Source organism: Phlebotomus papatasi, chromosome 2 (genome assembly GCF_024763615.1).
Source record: "Phlebotomus papatasi isolate M1 chromosome 2, Ppap_2.1, whole genome shotgun sequence".
Taxonomy (NCBI): domain Eukaryota; kingdom Metazoa; phylum Arthropoda; class Insecta; order Diptera; family Psychodidae; genus Phlebotomus; species Phlebotomus papatasi.
The window spans coordinates 35,877,690-35,896,262 of record NC_077223.1 but is presented as its reverse complement, the minus strand read 5'-3'; the positions used below and the strand labels follow the sequence as shown (position 1 = coordinate 35,896,262).

The 18,573-nt window shown below is 32.6% G+C and overlaps 1 protein-coding gene across 5 annotated transcripts in view; it reads right to left on the bottom strand.

Moving 5' to 3' along the window:
- Nucleotides 1-18,573, bottom strand: part of LOC129802325 (MOXD1 homolog 2) — a 391,421-nt gene that overhangs the window by 180,133 nt on the left and 192,715 nt on the right. For 3 of the 5 annotated variants that reach the window (XM_055848054.1, XM_055848053.1, XM_055848055.1), the window contains exon 1: nt 8,137-8,202. The exons of 1 other annotated variant lie outside the window; for it this stretch is intronic. The gene's annotated coding sequence lies outside the window, so the exon portion shown is untranslated. Of the gene's footprint in view, nt 1-8,136; nt 8,209-18,573 lie in introns of those variants that run through there. One more of the 5 variants, XM_055848052.1, reaches the window with a different exon arrangement.

The window sequence follows — 18,573 nt, the reverse complement described above, 5'->3', positions numbered from 1 at the left end:
TTATTTTTTCCTTATGTCTGTACACAATTGTAAAGTAGAAGGTTGAAAGAATGTAGGATATTTTTTGCAAGTCTGTAGCTGTTTGCTATGTAGTAAATATTTAAGCTCAAAAATGGCGAATTTTTAAATTCTCAAATTCATAATCGATTTTATTTATTTTTTATACTTCCATTTTTTTTAAGTAAAACCCTTTTGGAAATAAAAACTGCAATACTTATACGTAATATTTTTCATTAAAGCGAAAAATATTATTCATTGGTATTGTCAGAAAAATTACTTAAATTTTTACCTATTTTTGTCCCTATCGTACATAGAGGCACAAATTACACCGAATCAGACTCTGTTGGACTTTCGAAGGTTAGATGTAAGACTTATCATTGATTATGTTTCTCAGTATAATTTTTATTGTTGATTTTCAGTTCGTAAAAAGTGTATCGTAGTTAAAGGGTTAAACGTGTTTTATCAAAACACCGTTTTATAATGCGGTAGTCAAGATTACTCAGAGTTTACCGAACCGATCTTTCTGAAATTTTGCATACTTGTTTTGAGAAGTATTATCTACTGTTTGAACGATGGATTTGCACTTCCTTTAATCAGAACCATTTTTACAATACAAAATGTGTCGAAAAATAGAGTAAGATTGATACTTTTATACAAAAACTTTTGCCAAAAATCCAGATTTTGTCTTTTTCAAAAATCCTTCGGTATATATGTATATATTCGGTTTTTTTTATTTCAGATGAACCTACTGGAAGAAATCCTGCCTACTTCAAGGTCTGTTTTTTGAGGAATGTTTCCGAAAATCAGCTACCAATGGTCGAATTTTCAAATTTTTTTTTTTTTTAATTTTGTTCTAGAGTTACTCTTTCATATCCCAAAAGTTGCAATTTCTGAAATATTTTCTACACAATAAATTATTATCAGAAAAAAGGCATATTTTTTACCTGAGAGACCCATGTAACCCCTTAAGCTTTCCAGCTTAAGAAAATTTTAAAGAAGTCTGATTTTGCAAGTAAGGAACCTTTTATCTATTACATCCATTTCCACAGTGACTGGAAAATAACTCAGGGAAAATGCATCAACTTTTTCCAGAGTTTTCGACTCAGTCTTATTTAGAATTGAAAAACTTGTTATCCGGTAAGAAGTTTATCATAATAACTATTTCATTTTGACATTTGTTTGCATCTGCGAAATTTCTGTCAAATTGACAGAGCTTTAAGATTAGGAAGGTTCTTTAAAAGTGTCAACTTCGAATTGGGAAACTATGCATTGACTGAATGCAGAATCGTAGTGACTAACTCGGGTATTTTCCGTTTTATGTGTTTGACAGCTGTCAAATAACTATTAAATTGATAGATGCTGTGACTTTTTTACAATTAAATTTTATTCCTTAACTTATTAATGCCTCAGCGGAAGTCTTCAAATGAAATTTATGCCTTCTGTGTGAAATTTGGTAAATAAAATAGAAATCCTGAAACAACTACTTGTTGTATGGAGTACAGAAATGTCAAAAGTGATAGTCACTGTGTCAGTTCAGCCGGGTTTGGGGAGATAAATTTAGCAACTGCACAGTTTGGGGTTGACAATTCAGTCCTTTACTGTACAGCTTTTCCGATTCAACACGAGTTTTAACGAGCTCAACTATGTATATAAGCAGTCCTTAGAAATGGCCTATTCCATAAGGATTGTAAAGGACATTTGATCAGTTCCACAGACAAATTTGTTGGTAGATAGACATTTTTGACATGACAGCTGTCAGTTTGAAAAGAAACAGGTGCTAGGGAATACCCCAAGAAATTAGAAGCAACACCACAGTAAAATTCAAACCATAAAACATGTTATCCCATTTCAAATTCAATCATTTATGAAAAAGGTTTCGCCATTCACTATAGCAATACATCGTTTAAAAAGGAAGTGAATGCTATCAATGAACTTTTTATTGTGTACCTCAAGATATCTCGAAAGGGCATGTAATTGAGATTGGCAGAAGAGTTTGATTTTTTTATTGATTTAACCTGATAAAGCTTGATCGTACTTTGAAGAGGTATGCCGGACTTTGGATGGAAAACCATTGAATTTCAGTGAAGGGCAAGAGAGTATAAAAGCGAAATTGAAGCCCAGAGGGATCTATTCAAATTACATTTAATATATTATTTTCAAAGTGCTATTTCTCTCTCCTCATCTTTGATTTTTCCATTGGGCCTCACCACCGTGTCGGTTGAGTAATTTTCCAATCAATTTTGCATAACGGGGCGCGATAAAAATCCATTCTGCCAGATTATATATGAACATGTTGGAATATTGTATTGTATATATTAAATGGGGAACCCACAGCCCCCCAATCACCTTTTATTGGACGATTGAGGCAAAAGCTGGTGTACTTTGTCATTTTGGCGAATGTGTTTTGCTGAATTTGCCCATGGCAAATATTTGTGCAGAATTTAATTTTGATATGGAAATTAAGTATCTATATATCGACATTCTACTGTATATTCAAAATTCAATCTATTATTACCAAGCGATACAGCAGCAATTGCGGCCACACCACTTATGCTGCAGCTCATGTTCATAACTGCAAGTTCAAAGATTAATTTTTGCAAAAAGGAGAGAAAGATGTGATTTGGATGAGAGTGTGGTCCAAGCTTGTTGAATGTGTTGGCTGTAAAGACTAGAATTGGCCTCTAATTACAAGACATTTGCCGCGAAAATTGTTGGCAATTTTGCACATGGCACGGCGTGAATTGCAAGTGAGAAAGATTATTTTTTTTTTGGAAAACATGAATATTCAAGTTTCATAAATCATCTCATGGCTTGAATTTGAATATGACCATAAATTAAACGATGAGGGTCCGCCATATCTCTTTTCCCAATTCTCCCATCGCGCGTCCATCGAAAACCCGGCCGGGTACTAAAGTTAAGTGTTATGTCTTTGACCAACCACAATGGTGAGACCGAAAGTTGCCCCGAAAATCGCCACAAATCACTCTTGACTTATTTTTTTGCTCTTCACTTTAGCCAAAACCACAAATTAATACTAAAAGTTGCCTTTTTGAAGCCACTACAAAACATACACCAAACGATTTGGCCATATCGGCAGAAATTATCTACCTTCTAGCCGCGAAGGCGAAGATTTATTTCATGTGCGATGCAATATGTTGACAGGCAATCGACTACCAATCCGCTCCATTGTCATCTGTCGATTGCAATTAACTATATCTTGCATGATTTTTTCATACCTTCTCCACATTTTATTGCTTCTGGCTCTTGTCCAAGATTTTACACTTGCAAAAGGTTATTGAAGCTGTTTAATAAGTAATCAATTAAATAGCAAAATTTATCGTATTTATTTGTATTTACCCTATTTACCACTTTTAGAAATAACGATATTTTAACATCGACTTTATACTTAACGAATTCAAGAAAGTTCGATCGATATTCTGACAGAAATTCCGTAGATCAATCTTATGATAATTTCAGTTATAGTTAAAATCGACAAAAGAAACATAACGAACGAATTTTCGAACGAAAGAGAATTCGTTCTTTTCAAATTACAAGACTTCGAATTTTTGTCAAAACTTTGTTCAGCAACGTTCGCGGCAATTGTGCGAACTTGCCGACCGATAATCCCAGAAAAGCAACTGAACAAAATATAGTTTGTCGAATGTTAAACCTCCAGCTAGTCTCATTTAACGAAAGAAGATACGACAGTTTTAATTTTATCTCAAAAATAAAAGTACCTCGATATTTCTTAACGTTCGTTGGATTTTTCAAAGTGGCAGCTGTCATGTCAACTATACACGTAATCTTATCATCCACAACCCACCCGGCAAATTCTGCAGAATTCTGCAGAAATTCGTCAGATTTGAATTACTAACTGCCGAAAAATCAGCAGAATTTCTGCAGAATTTTGTTCTAAGGTGGATCCGATCGTTGTATGAAAATCATGCAGAATTTTCTGCAGAATTTCTATAGAAAATTTTAAAATTATCTGCAGAATTTCTTTAGAGTATTTAGATGATTTCTACATTTCTTCTACCCTTTCTAATGTTTCTAAACATTATTTTAACTACATAAAAATATGTATTTCAATTTATTTGAAATTCAATTTTTATTCAACAATTTTACGTGAATACTCTCTTTTTTACAATATTATTATAATGTTATAATACAATAATATTATAATGTTATAATAAAATATTATTAAATCAGCCATAATAGAAAATACGAAGGGGAAGGAAATGGTTAGAAAACACGAAAGAAATTCGCGATGCTCACGAAGTCGCACGACTATCCCGAAGCCATACGAAGTATCCGATTGAATGACAAGAAACGTTAAAATTTCAAAAGTGCAGAATTGCAGATCGAAGTTTTGCTGGGAAGTAGATCTTAGAATATTCGAAAATCTATTTGAAGATCCAAAAAAGAGACTTTCTTACTTCTTGATATATCCGCAAGGTGGCTGAGGTACATCTTGTCCGAATTTCGAAGTGATCAAGTGTCAAAATGTGACGGTCTCCACATTGTTATGAGGAAAAAAACAGAACAGCGACGCTTACTGTTCTTGTCCCATTATTTAATCACTCCATAATCACTGAGTAACTATTTTGCTAGCTATTTAGTGTGATATTTGATAAATGTTCCCCATCTTGTTCGAAAATTTAGTATGAAAATTCGAAATGGAATTTGAATTCATCGAACATCAACGACTTTTTGTGCAAATAGAGTTCTATTTACCTTTTATCCTAGACACTATTGGAGAATCAAAATCTACTTGTGTTTACACCCAATCTATTTGTTTTTGATCAATTTATTAGCCAAATTGATCTAAAGTCTCATTCAATGTACACAAAATAACACATATTCACAAATTTTCATTAAAATTATATTGAATTCTGTTTAAAGTGAAGCGATTGATTTGCCGCAATTGAGCTACATTAGTGTCACGAAGTTGTCAAAATAATTTGGCACATGTCATAACAGATCAACTTGATTTCATTGGTTCTATATTTTGCAATAACTGTTGGAAGTCAATTGAATAAATGAAATAAAATTGAAACACTTATAGAGGTAATTTTCACATTAATTGTATTACTATCCAGTCTTGTCAGCATAATTCAACAGCATTTTAATTTCTATTAATTTAATGTTTAAGTATATATTTTTTTAATAATTAAATGTGACACTTTGAAAAGTCTGATGAAGTGTATTCCTTCACAATTTAGTGCATTTAAGGCATTTAAGTTTAAATTTTTATGAGAGAAATTCCTGTGTCACTTGATAAGTGTAAATTGGAGCTGTCAAACTTTATCGTTTAGTTTTAAATTTTAAACTTTGTTGAACTTTAGTGTTTTACACGAATTGGTAAGTCAAGTTTACTCATACGTATAGTACAACAAATTAACTGTTTATTTTTTAAATTAAATTCGTTATTTTATAATTCAATCCCAGATAAGTTAACATCTGAAAAGTTAAGCATTGCAAGTATTTTCATTTCAACTGTCAAAGTAATGTCACTTTGATAATTCTAGTGCGATTTGTAGAGTAATTCTGAAGAATAATCACATGAAACCACAATGTAAATCTAAAGAATATTTGCGAATGCTGCTCAGTGTCAAATTAATTTTCTTTTTGTCAAAATGACGTTATTAATGACAGTTAATAAATTTTAAAACTTTTTGACTATGACTTTACTTTTATTAAGATATCTATTAAGAAATTAGGATATCTATTGCTAAAGGATTTTAGCAACCTAACTGTTATTGTCAGTATAATTTGACAGCAAGCACAGTTACAACAACTTGACAGATGCAGAAAAAATTTGAACTGAGTTTATTTTAAAGTTATTAAATTTGTTTTTAATTTAAAAATAAAAAAACAAAGGAATTTCAGTACACATCTGTAGCTGTCAATGCAATTTGACACCTGTCAAAGTAACATCAACTTGTCATTTGAAGTGAAATTTATAAATTGACTTTTTGCTCTTTGATGGGAAAATGATATCGCTGTATAGGACTATTTATAGTACTTTTATACCAAATTTGGCTTTCAATTGAAGTCTGCTACCATCAATTTTATGAAAATGACAAGGTTCTACACCCCCGACCAATAAATATAACCAACCGCCTATGTTGAAAGTAGCAATTCTTAGCAACACTGCAAGTTTTCTGTCTGATGGTTCTCTCGTTTTGAGAGAACAGAAGAGGTGGGGTAGAGTTATTTAGAACACCCAATTCGTGTTACCTTTTAAGATGGAATGTCTCCCATTTGGTGATAACAAATTGCACGCAATGTAAAATGACAGAGTGAAGAAAAAACACCTCAAATTACTTCTTTCATCAGTTTAAACATTTCGTGTGGGACTTTGCAGAATACTTGCGTGGTCTTATACTGAAGCTCGTTTTAATTTTGTATAAATTTTCTCTGCATTATCAATTACTTCATTACCACCATGACATTCGCAGATAGAAGCTTAGGTGCAGGAAGACCAGAGAAAAGTCTGACCAAGTAAGACTTAAGAGATGGTAATTAAATTAATTTGAGACAATTTTCTCAATTATTTAGCACTTTTTGCTGATTTATCAAAAGAAAAAAAATATCTGCATAATTAATCGTCATTTGCAATTGGAAGAGGAATTTTCCTCGAATAAAAAAAGGATGAATCTCTGTTTAGCCTCAGGGAGCTTACGATTCTTAAAAGAATCTTTGAATGAAACGCCATTGGAACGGACTTTTGTCCTTTCACTATCAGATCTGATGAGGAGTCACATCAAAGGATCAAGTCAGAATTCAATTTGCATGATGGAAATTCACAATCTCAGCAGGGATGGATATTTATAAAATAAGAATTTGATGGTGCTGTACACCTCTATAGTACAAGTTCTTCTTATACTTTTCTTCACACGATAGAGAGGAATTTTCTGCAAAGGAGAAAATTACTTTGCCATTTTCTTCAGCTTCGAGCTAAAGAATGGCAAGAAAAAATATCAGCGAAAAATGGGTGAGGTAGAATGTTCTATTTTTCATACTCATTGCTGCTTCTTTTTTTTCCTGAATGCCCTTCTTCTACACCCACTCCTTCTTTCCAGCAATGTAAGGATTTTCATCAAACTCCCTCTTGCCAAGTCAATCAGTTGATTAAATTCGATAACAGACGTTGCGTGTTACAACCGAAATGTCTTTTGTTTCGCTTTAAGGATTCTATACACTTGTTCCTGTCACAGAAAATCCACCCTCTTTGCCATCCAGATCCACTCCCCCCTACCCCTACCTCCTGAGATCTTCAAACCGATATGTGTTATCGTTGAATACGTGAAATTTGGGAAAATGGGCTTGTGAATTATAAATGAAAATCCTCCAACATTAAAGTATCTTCACTTTGTCATTTCAGGTAAATTGCAAATAGAGTTGTTATACTGCTGCCCAAGAAGCAAGAAAGCTATCTTAATCAGAATTATTTATGTAGTCTTATTATGGATTTTTAAAAGGTTGACGAAGAACGTTATGGGATTTAAAATACAGCAGAAGTGTACAAGAACCGTTTAAAACCGAACAAACGTCAAATGAAACTTGTACGACAATGGTCAAAACGCGACATGAAAAAAATATTTTGACATTTATTCGGTTTCAAACGGTTCTTGCATACCCTTGAAATACAAGTTTTATCTCATAAAGAAAAATTGTATATTTTCCAGAAATTGTTTGTTTTTTCAAACTGACAGCTAGTCACATTTTTAAGGACTTTAACTAAGGTCTTAATAAAGTACTTAATTTTAAGGCGAAATCTTGGTAAGGTGCTGACATTTGTCCCTTAAAAATTCACACTATGCATATTAATACTTTATAGAACGATTTTAGTATACAAAAGATTGTGTATGTTCTCAAACCACTAAATTCTGTCTCAAATTTCTAATAAAATGGATTAGTCAAGAACTCTAAGCAGCAAAAGTTGCTTCTTGGGTATTTTCTTTTCAACTTTAAAATCCCAAAAAAAAACCCAAAGTTATAGATTAAAGCGAAAACGCTTTATGGTAACGAGTTGGGCACAAATAGGTGAAAAAAAGGCTCAATAACGACTTCACCTCTGAATAAATTTTAATGAACTCTCAAGAAAGATGAATAATTATTCTGTTTACTTACGGTGATCAAAACACTTTATGCCCCATCTCCGTGATAGCTCTATCGCATCAGATACCGGTATATATGGCTTACCTGGAAGTAAAAGAGATGGAAAGAAGCAATGAGTTAAAATGTGAAATTAATCAATCAAATTGCGTATATTGCTTGATCGTCTTTTTTTTTTCTACTTAAGCGAATTGCTCTGGGCAATCAAAGAAGAGGCAAAAAGAATTGACAGACGTTTAACTGAATTGTCTGATCTTTCAGCATTCTCAACGACATATCTCTCCTCACCCAAGGAGGTTCTACACATGTATGGATGAGATAGGCAGCACATGGAGTGTCTTGTATTGATCAGCTAATACACACCAGTTCTATCATGTTCTAAAAGAGAATGGTGTACACGTAAAGTTCTTTATAGTGATAGAGCCTCATTGCTGAGTCTCACCATGTGTGTGTCAGTGTTTGAAAACATTTCAAACATCACGATCTCTCACCAGAACCCGACCGAAACACCATCAGTAATTGGGACCGGTTCTTTAGTGCCTGTATCGGCTCAATCTTGAGACAATTTCCATTTAGAGAAATAAAAGAGTCGTTCTCAGGTCACATTTAACTGCTATATCTGTCGTTGACAGATATACCCTGAGATGATCATCATTTTAGACACGAATAGATTTCGGACGGTTTCGTGTATTTCCGTAGGCTGTCAATCATATCAGTTTACGTCAAAAAATGACACTGACCGTATCAAATCTAAGAAAAAATAAATTTAAACTGTATTGATACTATATCGTTTTTTGTCAGCGTTTGAAGCATCTCATGTCCCAATGAATTTTATTAATTAAACTAATACGTTTAAGTTTGAAGCCTTAGGTTCAGTATAAGAATCAAAGCGTATCAGTATCCGAGATTATCACCCATGCTCCATGTAGTCCACTAAGAAGAAATCAAAGTGAAATCGTTCAAGTCCAGCTGGGCATGAGAGCAAGGTATGAAGTATTCAATGAAACAAAAGCCGAAGAAATGGATAAAACACATGTGAGATAATAAAAGCACTAATGGAATTGGCGTTTCACTAATAAATTAACCAGATAAATTTACGATAAATTTATATCGATACAGAATCTGCGATGATGTTGGGAGCGTAAAAGAGAGGAAAGTTGTCTAAAAGCAAAAATTGGTGAGTGGCTTCAAAGGCTTTTAATCAATTTCTTGTGTTGGCAAAAGAAAAGTGAATATATAGTTACATGGCCTCAGAATCTTTTAGTTTTCTAAAGAGGAAACCCTTGGCTAAAAGGGGAAGCTTTGAGACTCTTTAGAACTCTTGCGAAAATGGCCGAGAATGAATTTGCAAAGGATGTAACAGTAAAAAGACTTTTGTGTGGACACATTGTAAGGAAATATTACTCTTGAATATCCTGTTGACATTTTCAACATCAAAGGTGAACTTTTTCCATCTATGTCAACATGCTCTGCCTCTATTACACTTCAGTGTTTCACATTTTACAAGAGTATTTAAAATTCACCACCCACACTACCCAAGCATCATATTCCCCACCGTCTCTACCATCCCCCAAGAAGAAAATATAATGTAGCAAATAAAAATCTGAGAAAGGAAATCTTTGGTGCCTTTTGATAGCTTTCACCGCCAGAACGGAATATTCTCCATAAAAAAAAATAATAAGAAATACCAAATGCAAAACAACATTGTCATCGGTTTGTAAACGAAATTTTCATTTATGTGCATCAAAAAAAATCACTTTACCAACTTTCCATGAAATACTATCTTTTACAGTTTGTCACTTTGATGCTGCTACATTTTTGTGACAATGTTACCAAGAATATTTAATTGGCGTACATATTACATTTGTTTTTAATTGATATTTTATTAAAATTTATCATAAATGAAAGTTTTTTTTTAATTGTTATTCATGCAATACTTAATTTTTGATTCGACAGAGATATCAGCAAAAAAATAGGCTGAAATAACATAGACTTGGCGGACTGCTTGAACTTCTGCGACATCGAACTTTGAACATACCATAAGGACGTATTTAGAGAGCCTTTTCTACCGGTTCTCAACAGATTCAAATCGATTTATGATTTACTTGAAAACGTTCCCAAAATAACGAAGATGATTAAATTTAATTGAATTTTGAATTCAAAACTAATAACCAATTTATTACCGAATTGCACAGCTGATCTACAACAGTTTCCTAACCGATTTATTTGAAATATTCAAACTTGTCTGAAAATCTACGACCATTCGAATACATTTATTTTCATCCAAATCATTTGACAAATAAGCTCAGGTTGTTTTAATTTATCACCCATTACAGGGGATCCAGAGTTTATGCAGATTTTCAAAGTTTCAAAAGATTGATATGACAAACTTGAAATTTTTCAAGTGGTAAATTCGGAAAAATTAATCAAAAATCCGCCTCATATCGGTTACCAAAAGCTTCATAAACCTGCGTACAATTACAATTCGATGATAAAGGGAATTTAAGTTTGTTCTACTCTGGAATTTTCAATGAAAATTCGTCATATGACATTGTAACAGTATGACAATGTAATATGACCAATTTAAATTTTTTATGTACTAAATTCAGAAGAACTAATCGAAAATCCTATTCATATCAGTTACAAAGAAGTTCATAGAACTCATTGCAATGTCTATTCGTAGCTCATTGAGCTTTAATGTTGTCCTGTCCTTAAATTTACTATGAAAATTTGTCATATGACATTGTCAAATTTTTACAGAATTCCCCTACAGGATGTATTCATTATTCATTTATGTATACTACCATCTTAGAAATAACGTACATAAGCTCTTCTTTAATTCTAATATTTAAGAGCGATTCTCATTCTCAAAAATTAGACATGGGATATCGGATCGGTAAGGACCATCCTGAAGTTCTAGCAGTAAAAAAAAATCTCACGAACAGTAGGGGGTCAAAGTCATTATCAAAGGGAAAATTAAGAAGCTAAAACCCAAGTTAAAACCATCTTGGCATCTTCAGTATCTTGATCCATTCGGGATTTAGACTTATTTTTAGCATTTGGATTCTTTCGGATTTTGACCCATCCAGATTTTTAGTTTTTTGGAACTACGATCCATTCAGTATTCTAGCTTAAGAGATTTTGGCTTTCTAAATTTTTGCCTTGGAAATTTTGGCTTTCGAGAATTTGGATTTCAAGATTTGGGCTTTTGAAACTTTGGCTTTTGACACTTTTATCCACTGGTATTGAACCTCTTAAATGTTTTTTTTATTTTGAAAAATAGATTGCGCAGATTATTGTCCTTTCATGTAATTATACACCGAGAAAAATTTGGATGGTATTTCCTAAAAATCGTGTCTTTAAATTCTACTGCCTCAAAAGATAGTAGAAAATACCATCCTCCATATAAATTTTACTTTAGAATCTACCATATTGAAATTTTAAAACTTACTGTCCTATGGATATTAAATTCTATTAGCCGGATAGTAAAATTTATTATGCTCCTTTAGATTTTACCTTGACCTCTCCTAGATTCTAATATCCGGAGAGTAAAATTTACTATCCTGCTAGTAAAATTTACTATCCGACTAGTGAAATCTACGATCTGGCTATTAAAGTCTACTATCTGGGGATATTAGAATTTACCATCGGGCTATTAGAATTTACTACCTAGTAAATTATAGTAAATTATAAAGGCGAGCACGTAGATTCTACAATTTTTGATAGTCCGATCTAATATCGTGTGACTGGGTGACTTTTTTTTTACTATTCTATTACTGTCAAATATTTTTAATTTTGTGGTTCTTAGAAATCATTTTGCGACAAAAAACTAAGATTTATCTGAGGAAGCCATAAGTATGGACAGGTCATAAGTAATTCGGCAACCCTATAACTCTTACTCTATTGAAACTGCTTCCTCACTGTATAGAGTTCGAGCAATAAAAATCAATTCAATTATTTGCAAAATGTTCTTTGATTGATCTACAATTGCTGAATGAGTGGGTGAACATATGCGACAATATTACGCATTTCTGCAATTAAAGCGAGTAGGTTTTTCCACCATTCAATTGAAAGTTCGTTCGATAGATTTTCAAAAGATCTATTGGACTTTGCAAAATGCTCATGTACAATACAGATACGTTCTAAAAGCAATACCATTTAGAATATTATTTGTTGAGCTGTATTCTGGGGGGGGGGGGGGGTAATCTATATTATTCTTCTATGTTTTATTATGAACAAATGTTCATATACAGAGATTAAAAAGGCTCCAGAGAGCTTGTTGCTCAACCGATTTGGGCAAGTTTGGGTTAGTTGGAAAGGTCTTGGAATCTCTGGTAAGTCTAAACTGATTCAAAACGGTTATGAATCGGTAACAAACAGGTTTTAAGTCGATACAATTTTCAACATATTTTGAAGAAATCCGTAAATCGGTTCCATGGCGTAAAACATTACGAACAGAGTAAAAGAACTCTGCATAATTCTTGAACTCGTTAACACAATATTTTTCAAACATGTAATACGTCTAAACAATTATCCTAAACAATTAAAGTAAGTCTGTTGCAAATCTTGTGCGTTGACATAGAACACTACAGAAAGAAGCAGTCGATATGTAGATAAGTCCGGAAAAAATCGTATAATATCCACATTTTTTGTTAAGTGGTACAGTCTATTAATTGATTGTTGTGTGTCTGCTATCCACAAAATTAGTTGAACGAGTTTGTAGGATAAAAGCAGATTTTGCAGTGTGGCATTAAATTGCAGAGAGCAAAAGAACAGGACGGAGTACAAAATAAAAAAAGTTCCACCAACTTGTCGCAGTAATTGAATTTGCCGTCTTTCTCTCCAATTCACCAATTCGCGGCGACAGTATTATACCGATCAATCTGCAATTTGCTCTGAGGCAGCCATAAATTCAAATCACACTCCAGTGATCGATTGCACAATTTTGTCGCATTGCCTCGAACTGCAAAATCAGAATATGAGGTGGGAAAGAGTCCTCCAATAACTTGTTGCTAATTAAAGAAATCTCTCTTCTCTTGTGTATGATTAATGGATGAATGGCAGGAAAAAAGGCCTGGAGCAATTATAAATTTTTCGAGTTATAGCGCGCAATTAAATGTTCGCCTTCAACTTCTTTTTTTCTCTGGTTCCCCCCAAGAGTTGGGACTCCTTTTTATGCTGCACCAACTACTATTCCTATATAGATCACCGCCACTTTAGGTAATCAACAATTTCTCATTATGCCATTTTCACAAACACACCGCGTCCAAAAAGCACACACAATATTGCATTTCAGCGTCTGAGCAATGAGAATGGAATGAAAAATCAACTGTAATTATGCTTCTCTGTGGTGCACGTAGGAAAAAAAAAGAAGAAAGAACACATATTGTATGCCGGCAATAATGTGAATATTGCGTAACAGACGAAATAGAGCAATATTGCAGATTGATCTCAGTGAATTAATTGTTAATCGAGTTGTTATCGAATTCAAAGAGACTTTTTCAATCAATGAGATTGCAGGTTTTTTCCTATGAGTGGAGATATATAGGATTGGAATAGTAAAAGAATGGTATTTACATCAATGGAGAGTGGTTCATAATTCTACATTGCCGGAGGCTGCGACCGAGGGGCGTATAAGACTTTTTAGTTGGGTCACAATTAGTTTCATATTATCCAAAACACTTGAAATTAATTAGGTCGTTTAGGTTCACAAAATCTACACAACCTACATCGAGATTGCCTACTTAAAAGTTGATAGGGGAAAGCTTTTAAGTAAAAGAAAGCTCTGGCTTCGAACACATATTTCCAATATATTTCATTTGGAATTTTAATGGTGTATGTTACTGTACAATTTTAGTAATCGAAACCGAACTCAAACTAAGAATATCGACATTATCACAGAGCAATCCCCTTTACTATCTAATCCATAAGTTATTGTTTTAAATAAATTATAAAAAATTCTCAACGTTTTTAGCTGGGGATTCTTTAAAATATCAGCTTCCCTTGCCTCTCAGCTTTAAATTGACATTTTTACATTCAGTTCAAACTTTATAAACACATCATCGTATCTGTACGGTCTTTAGACCTAGGATTAGCCATGGCTTTTTCAATTATTTGGCCTATATATCATGGTTCAGTCTTAAATTTCAGTACGTTACATGGCAGAACTTGGGACCTTTCCATAAAAAAGGCAGAAAGAGAAAGATTAATATAACCAAGATACCAGATATCTCGAAGTAGCCAGCCCAAGGATAAAGATAATAAGGGAAAAGTTGGTACTAATTTTGTGAAAAATTGTAAAAGTTGACCTAATTCAGTCTAAATGCTCTGTCAAAACAGTAACCGAATTAATGAACGAATCTCAAAATGCATTTCAATAACTTGCACACTGATGAAGACTTTTAGACTGAGCTGAAAGCTCTGGAAAAAGTTGATGAGTTTTCTCTGATAGGTTCACGTCAATAACGATTTATTAAATCTCTACCTAGTTCAAAATAAAATTTTAGACCCTCCCATTCCTCTAACTTGAATTGAGACGCATCCAATAAATCTGCAGTTGGCCGTAACTCTCCTTTTGTCGAAAACCATAAGCCGATATCTCTTACCGTCTGTTTTTTCGCTTCCAGACGTAAAAGCGACCATAAACTCGTATTTATCCCAATCTTCCTCAATTTCACTAAATAAGATTTCTCAGTTCAAATTAAGATGTTGATTGTGTTTTAACTTTAAGGTTTAATCTAATGAAATTTACAAATAAATATTTTAATAGCAAAATTAAAAAAAAAAATTAAAGCAGATTAAATTAATTAAAGCTTAAGATTCATGACATAATTGAGGAGAAATGTGGAACCTTCATATAACTGATCTCTTCAGCATCTCTACATTTCCTACATTGTTAAAATTATGTAGAATTACCAGCAATGTATTCCTTTTGAGTCAGTAAAAATATCAAACTTATACTCATGTATTTCTATGGGGCATATTTAAAAGTTAAAATGATCTATTATTTGAGAGTTTGTCTCAGTTTTTCAAGTGCTAATGAACTTTATAAATAATTCCGAAGCTTTCACAAGTATTGAAGTTGCTAACCTTTTAAAATCGGAAGTCAAAAAAATCGTTCTTAAATACTTAAAGAAGGTCAAAGCATTTATATAACGATTCTATCTTCAGTTCAATAAAGGCTTCTACGCATTAGGTATATTTTTCAACTGTTCATGTGATGAGAATCGCCAGTAAGAAGAAATGTAAAAATTCCACCAAAAATACAATTTTTGAAAAATAAAATTGCTCAGAATAAAGGCTTTAACAAACATTTTTGTAAATTTTTATATTAAATTTTGTTCAGTTATAAATTTGATAGATTAAACAGATTCTACAACAAGCAGTTAACAAATAAAAGATTTCCTAAAACTAAAACTATATTGTACAGAACCTTCATGAATATTTCCTTCAAAAAATATTCCAATGCAATAACAATCCGCGAGCGGCGATCCCCTCGGCTTTTATGGGTATGCAAGACCAAAACTCTACATTTTGTCATACGAGAAAGTAGGGAGTTGGAGCTAAATCCACTCACTTCGCCAAAATACAATTAATGTTAAATGCATGTGGAAAATTAGATAAATATTTCAATTAGTGTTGGACTGAGATAAATTGTGTCTGATAAAATTTCTCAACAACCCCACAAACATTTTACCTCATCCAAGCACCGGAATATTTGCAAGAGTGCGACAGGACAGACAGAAATTCAGGACCTTGAAGCATCGCCAACATTATGGCAATTATTGTGGTACGACAGGAATATATGCAGAATGAATAGTAATTCATTTCATGGCACTGCACAAATCCAATTAGATCATCTAGCGACTCTCATGGTAATTCGTGGTGAATTTTGTACACACGGGTGGGATTCTCATCATGGTAGAAAAGTCATTAAATTCCCACTAAAATGGAGACATTAAAAAATCATTGAATGAAATTTTTAAATCTTTCTTCGTCTCTTATCCCGATAAATTTAATGAAAATTCATTGTTAACCTTAAGGACGAATGGGACACCGGTGTCCCAAAAATAAACCTATTTTTTCGGACTATTTATAGGAAAAAGTATCTTTCTATAGTCAAGAAAATTGCTTTTGTTCTTGGGACATCGGTGTCCCAAGAGATAATCTAAGATCCTCTTTATATTATACCGGAAACTTAACCTAGAGAAAAGGAAAGTTTTACGTTAGACGGATTAGTTCGACCGGAGATAGCATTACTTGTTACGTTACCTTATATTGGAAATTAGGTTTTTTCGTTCCAACCAATTACTCAGTATTTTCGTGAAAAATGATTAGTAAAAATGGGTTTATTATGAAAATATTTTGATAGGGGGAAGTCGGGCATCTTGGAAATTGGGATTTTTCTCCTATATTTAAGTGGAACTGAGCCATATCAAAATGTAATTCAGCTTCTCAATCTGTTTGTGCATTATATCACGATAAAGCTCACTTTTATTTAAAAATAGTTGAAAAATTCCAATTTCAAAGGTACCCCACTTTCAAAGGTGCCCCACTTTCCCCCACCTTTTATTCTACTTTGCATAATTTACTGATCGCAAAGAAATGTTTAACTGATCATTTAGATTTCTTACTGAACTTACTGACTAATAAAAATTTCTGTAATGTAAAGTCGTTAATTACAATAAAGAATCAGTAAAAACAGAATTTTTCCAAGTAAATTATTAAATTTAATTAAAAAAAAATATTTTGCAAGTAAAGTTTTGGTAAATCCCATTAATGTATTTTACCTTATTGTTTCATAAAAGTAAATAACGTAAAGTTGGTAACTTTTGCTATTTGTGTTACTACTCAGTGACATTCTGAGTATTTTAAAATTGTATTCTGGTTTTCTCAGAAATTTCGTCCCATCCCCTACTCAATTCTATTAACAGACAGAAAAATATGTAAATTTTGTTTTTGCTCTGAAACCTAGTAATTTAATAGAAATGTCGATTTGTCATGCGAATTGTCGATCATTTCTACGTTGAAAAATACATAAAACAAATTGGTGGAACAAGAGGGTGAAAATAAAACAGAGATTTTATTTCACATGCAACACGAAAACAAACTGAATTTTGCTATAGAACAGTACTTCTCCAAGTTAGAACCACTGTTAAAACTAACGAAATTGATATGGTGACAGTTGCTGTTTTTATTGCTAGTTCACCAATAATTTATGGCCACTAACTATCTCAGTGTGTTGAATGAATTATTGACTGCTGAGCACAAAACACGATCAAAATGTAAATTTAATGCCTGATCAAAATGAACGAAAAATTTTTTTAACGGTTTTCCCAACCATTCGCCTTCCAAACATCTCTATTACAATTTTCTCACAATGTTGACACTGTCGTTTTATGTCCATCCCGAAATGCGTCTGTTTCTTCTTATGCCGCTAACAATTTTTCCACTTGAATTAATCGATAGAGTTCAGAAGAACCTGAATTGGTTTCTTGTCAATGAATTTATGTTCAATTTATGAGACTCTACTGTTTAATTTAAAATCCCCAAAGGTTTCTTGAAAGAATACCTAAAATACAAAAATTCATTGATTTTCTGAAATCATTGAGATTCTGGTCAGTATCTTGTCTATTCCTTCTTTTAGGGAATCTAAAAAAATAAAAAAGAAACACCTCTGTGGTACTGAAATTAAAAATAAATCGAATTTTATTAGAAATCATGAGAGAATTACATAAAATGAAAAATAGATAATTTTTGAAAATTATAATTGTCAGGATTTAAAATTAAATTTGATTGGATTTTTATCGTTCATAGTGTAATTAAATTTAAAACAAAATATGATTTTGCGCAATATAATATAAATACGGTAGTGAAACAACAATAACTCGGAAATTAATTACCCCTAAAGTTTATGTTAAATGTAGGTATTTTGATAGTTATTGCAAAAATTTCATTTAAAATTATATGTTTAACCTTTGCTAACAGATTTCATCATATATGAACCATTAAAAAATGTTGTTTGCTTTATACTTTTAATCATAATATTTTTCTAGGCCTAATTAAAAATAACACAAACAAATGAAGACAAGGTGAACTGCCTCCGAATGTGTCAGGTGGTGATGCAATCCTTTACAGGAAAATACAAAATTCTTTGCCAAAGCCCTCAGCACTTCAAAGTGCCTTGCCCCGAAAGCTCTGAAGCGCCGAAAACTTTGGCAAAGAATTTTGTATTTTTCTGATAGGGTGAAAGGAATACCTATTGACATTTTAAGGAGTCGTGTCAGGATCTATTGACACCCTACTCTGTACCACTTGGAATACAAAATTTGAACACTTATCTTTATCAAAAAACTTAGATTAAGGAAAAATGGCATATTATTTACATTTTATTAGACACTTCAAATAAATCTAAAGATTTTAACAAAAGTGTCCATAGGGGTTCCCTGTCGA